The 5130-nt window shown below is 33.4% G+C and overlaps 1 long non-coding RNA gene across 1 annotated transcript; it reads left to right on the top strand.

Moving 5' to 3' along the window:
• The first annotated feature begins 231 nt into the window (after positions 1-231).
• Positions 232-1549, top strand: LOC118750542. Its single transcript, XR_004994411.1, has 4 exons — positions 232-288; positions 355-475; positions 545-715; positions 891-1549. It is a non-coding gene; the product is annotated as an uncharacterized LOC118750542 (long non-coding RNA).
• The last annotated feature ends 3581 nt before the right edge of the window (positions 1550-5130 follow it).

The following is a 5130-nucleotide window of genomic DNA, read 5'->3' on the forward strand; positions in this document are numbered from 1 at the left end:
TTAGTCGCTTCTATAGCTGCACGGGTACAAAAGTAGATTAGTCGCTTTTTATGCCCCTGGATAAATTCCCTTTTATAGCAAAAAGTAAATCTGTAGACATTTGAAAAAACAACTTATCTGTTATGTCACTTTCTGTTTAAAGCAATATTTTTGAGTTCTCTTACAATATTCGAACTAGTTATTAGTCTTGGGTATAGTTTAAAATTAAAATAGCTTAACAAAAACTAAAAAAAACAAAGTGGCAAAAATTGGCAGAAACTATAAAATGAAGTGAAGTGAATTACAAAAGTAAGTTTTTATGGCTATATTTCTGTGCAAACCGTAATGAATTAATTAATATTAATTATTTTGCAGTATGCGGCATTCCAAAAGTTTACGTGCGGTCATAAAAGCGAGCTACGTATGTTGCTACGAAGCTCTGCAATTGTTTATTTGTGCACAAGTTGGAGCGATTTGCAATGGCTTGGATAATAAGGTATGATGGTAGTTTTAAGTATGTACTCCCAAGCATTAACTGGTTGCTATTATTTATCTTGCTCAAAAGTGTAACCCCGCTACCTGATCGTCCTCGCCAGCGATATGCTCGAAAAAGACACACCCTGCTATTTCAAGGATCAACGCGAAGCAAGCGCATTTCGCTTTACCTCCATTGCTCCATCCAGCCTCAATACGGTTCGTTTAAACTTACACCACTCACAGTGAAGAAGAGAAGAAGGTGCGTAAAAGAAAGCTTCAGAAATATTAGAAAATGTTTAGTTACTTATACAACGATTTTGATTCGGGTAACGCGTTTGGGCACAGCAAACCAAAATTATTGTACGAATAACTAAACCGTACCCGAAATGTAATTTTTCAACTACATCATTTATTTACTGTTTTCTTACTTACAGGATGCAACCGGCAAGGATACTAATTCTAATTCGGTTTCTATATTCCCAACAGAGAACTACGATCCCATCACAACGCCATCAACTCCAGAATCGGCATCAAATAATGCAATCGCTTTGCAGTGCATGAATGCAGCAGAAGCCATTACCCCTATCCGCTAATGTGACGCAATGTTAAAGTGCAGAGTACATGTACGAAGCTCACATAGTTGTAAGCCAAGGCTTTTTTTCTTGTAAATGGTTAAAAATTCTTGTTGTTAATACTAACTAAAATAAAGGTAATTTAATTACTTTTATGTTTGTTATAAATTCTTTCAAAAAAATTAACTTTTTTTACAAAAAAATCCATGTTTTGTGTATTGCCTTATGCGAGTGCAGAGTACATGTACAAAGTTCACATAGTTGTAAGCCAAGGCTTTTTTTTTGTAAATGGTTAAAAATTCTTGTTGTTAATACTAATTACAATAAAGGTAGTCTAATTACTTTTCTTTTATATATAAATTATTTTAAATAAATTCACTTTTGTTATAAAAATTTTAAAGTTTTGTGTACTGCCATATGCGAGTGTGAAACACAAAGTTGTTAGCCGAGACTTGTTTAAAAGAAATGTTTCAGAATCATGAATGGTAACACATTTTAAAATAAAGGTAATTTAATTACCTTTCATTTTGTTATAAATTCGTTAAAAAAATAAACTTTTTTTGTAAAAATTTTGAAGTTTTGTATACTGCATACAATCGTACCCGCAAGGGATGAGTCGAGACTAATTGATCTCCATTAGTACCCGTATGAGACTAGTTGCGACTAATTAATGCCCAACTGTACCCGATAGAGAGTAATCTCGGAATACTCTCTTTAGAGATTAGTCGCACAATTTTTTGCAGGGTACTATCTACTCGTACTTATGTAGGTGTTGTCGAACATGCATGTCTACATAAATATTTGGGTCTTTTAAACCACTTTAAAGCGTTCAAATCGAAAATATATTAGATAGCCATAAAATTGATAGCATACATTTGGGCGTTACAAGGATTTTCGTTTGGAAAAGGTCGATGCATGACTGGCTCCAACATTTGCTCCAACAACAATGCCGCCACACACATTTATGAGCAAATCACAGCGGTTAGTAAAATTTTATCGAATACCCGTGCCAAGCCAAGGTAAGTTGGTAGTGTGGGAATATTTAAGTACTATAAGGCAACCAGGCCAACATCAACGCAGCACATTTTAACCACATGACGCGGCGTATTTGCAAGTAACTGAGCCGATAGGCAGCCCCGCCAGCCAGCTAGCTACCTGCTATGTAAACCGCGCCGCTCTTCGGATGCCAAGCACATTTTAGCGCAAATTCCAACAGATGTTAACTTATTTGTACTTGCCCGCAAGTTTCTGTAAGTGTGTATGTTTGTATTTAAACCATGTTGATTTTTGTGGCGTTGCAACTGCCGGTGGAAAGAGGCATGGCACTTTTTGGTCTGCCAGCCACACGCTGTTGCATTTGATGAGCATAGCAACGGGTTGCAAATAAATGATTTTATCCTTGTGGTATGAGCGTGTCAGAATTGATCAGTGCTTTAATGAAAAATCAGGACTTTAGTGATATTGTGATAACGGTGAGAAAACTACAAATCTATGTAAATAAATTGAAAAAATTTAAATTGAAGATGTTCCAATAATTTAAGTTTTTATCAAATACGTATTAGTTCAAAAAAAAAAAAATTATAAAATTAAATAAGTATGTACTTTCTAAAGGTTTTAAAATTTAAGTACTTCTACAGAAAAATCAAATTTTTAAGAACTAAATATTAAAGAGCTAGAACTTGAATGTTCGGAGAAAAAAAAGTTACATAAGCACTTCGTACCTACACGTATACCTATTTCGGTTATTCATTTGCTGGTATTTGTACTTAGGCCTGACGTCAAACTTTCCGTTATTAGAAGAAACTTTTTGTTTTTATATTGGTCAGGCAAGGGGTCTAAAGGGCGCTTTTAAGCAACAACAAAGCTGCGATCCTAAAATGATGAATAACAGGGCAATTATGGCAACGGTCTTTCAACTCACCACAGTCTTTGGAAAGACAAAAGTCCGTCTGTCAATTCTGGTAACTATCTTGAAAGCTCTTTCGAAAAACGAATTGAAAGTTCTGCTCTCGAGGAGATCTTAGCATAATTCTCTTTGTATTTTAGTGCAAGGTTTGCTAAAAATTAAATTAAAAAATATGCATACATAAATACTTTTCTCTTTAGAGCAATAAAACCTTAAAATTAAAAGAAAAATAATTTCATTAAAAAAAAATAATACAACTTTATAAAAATTTAATGTAACAAAAAAGTGTGCTTATTTTTAAAACAATATATTCTAAAAGTTAAAAGACAATATAATAAAAAAGTTCCTAAAAATTAAAGAAATTAACAAAAAAAAAAATTCTTACTAAAATAATATAATCTAAAAATTAAAAAATAATAATAACAAGTAAATTTATATTAATAAAAAAGGTCCTAAAAATTAAATTAAACTAAATGAAAATTTAATAAAAGGAAGAAAAATAAATATTAATTAAAAGAAAGAAAAAATTTTTCTAAAAAATAAAAAAACAAATCCTTTATAGAAACTAAAATCTAAAAATTAAATTAAAACAGGAATAAGGTTAAAATAAAATAGTTCATTATTAAAAACCAAGAAAAAAATTCCTCTACTCGAGGACTCAAAGCTCGGATTTTTCGAATATCACGCCAGTACTTTGCTCACTAGGCCATTTCGATTGTTGGAGCAGCGAGTGCTTTCCGTCAAACGCGCTTTTCACCACGAAAGTTGGCTAGGCATCTTTTTTCTTCTAAGTGCCGTTTTCACCAACTCTGGTTAATACTAATTCCCTGTTAAGCATCGTTACTCTAATGTTAACCAGAGTTGTTAAAAGCGGCCCTAAAACTTTCGTCCCAGAATAAAGAAATACTTTCAAACTTCCTTGTTTACTGTCTTTTATTTGTCTTACAAAAGTCTTTCTTCTATCTTAGCCAGAATTGCCCTGTAAATCTAAGCTTGTCATAAATAGCTTTGCCACGCTTCAACATTTGGCATTTGGAAATTTAATCGGGCATAACCAGCTTCGTTGTCATATGTGCCGATTCTGCCTTTCAAGCGATACAACTTCCGATAACATTATTTATGATTGCCCAGCTTCAAACCCTTAGAATTAGGAATTTGCCTTCTTTTAATATTTATTAGGGAAGCTGGAGGTATGTTTTAGTATTCGGCGTCAGATACTCTCTTTAGGGATATATAAATCTTTGCAGGTCACTGTGTCCCTTTTTCTCATACATCCAATTGTTTAACTTACCAAGCACTTTATAATTTTCTTCAATCCTTAATCAAAATCAATAATTGAGAGAATAGGAGTGGCATCTTAGGGCTTAACGGGTCGTAGTGGTTAGAGGAGCATTCTATCACTCGAAAGTGCACAGTGTTTGAAGGTTTTAGGCAAGCCTTCTTTTGCTGGTCTAACAGAAGCACAGATACGGTAAATAAAAATGAATTTTAGATTTTGAAAGGAAAAAGCCACGAAAAAACGGAAGTCTCGTCTTTTCGAAGATGCCATTAAAATTTGATTTCCTCTTCCTACTTAAAAGGCTTGACTTTTATTACCTTGGGCAAGAGTAGAACGCAAAAGTGTGCCGTAATTTTTTAAAGTGGCAAATAAAGTGTAATTTTTTGCTTTTTTAACCAACTTAAAGGAAAAAACGAGGAATTAATCAATTCGTCGGAATTTTTTGTATGTGTGTAACCGATTTTCGATAATTCATTTTCCAGAAAGGTGATGCTTTAATAAGGGTGGTGCCATACTAGTTTAGCTGAGTTCTGATCATCGGACCATGAATAAACTAACGACAATCCTAAATGTTTATATGAGTACTGAAGTCGGTTGTTTTTTTGTTTGATTGAAAATTATTTGTACTTAGTAAGTTTTCGAGGGTTTTAAAGATCTTCTCGAGACGTTTTACTTTTTTCGGTAACTTTTAGAAATGTTTATGTTTTTACGAGAGTTTTATGGTTTTTCGGGCTTATCCGGGATAAAGCGAGATTTGTTAAGAGCTCGCGATTTTTCGGCATTTTTCTCGAACCTTTATGTCTAAAATATTTCTAAAATGTTTCATTACCTGCACGCCATTGCCTGCCAAGAAACGGCCGGCTTTAGAAAAATAGTTTCAAATGCTGTGCTAACCTGGCATCGATCTATGGCATAGA

This window comes from Rhagoletis pomonella, unplaced genomic scaffold, assembly GCF_013731165.1.
Source record: "Rhagoletis pomonella isolate Grant_MI unplaced genomic scaffold, Rhpom_1.0 Rhpom_scaffold_00001, whole genome shotgun sequence".
NCBI classification, from domain to species: Eukaryota; Metazoa; Arthropoda; class Insecta; order Diptera; family Tephritidae; genus Rhagoletis; species Rhagoletis pomonella.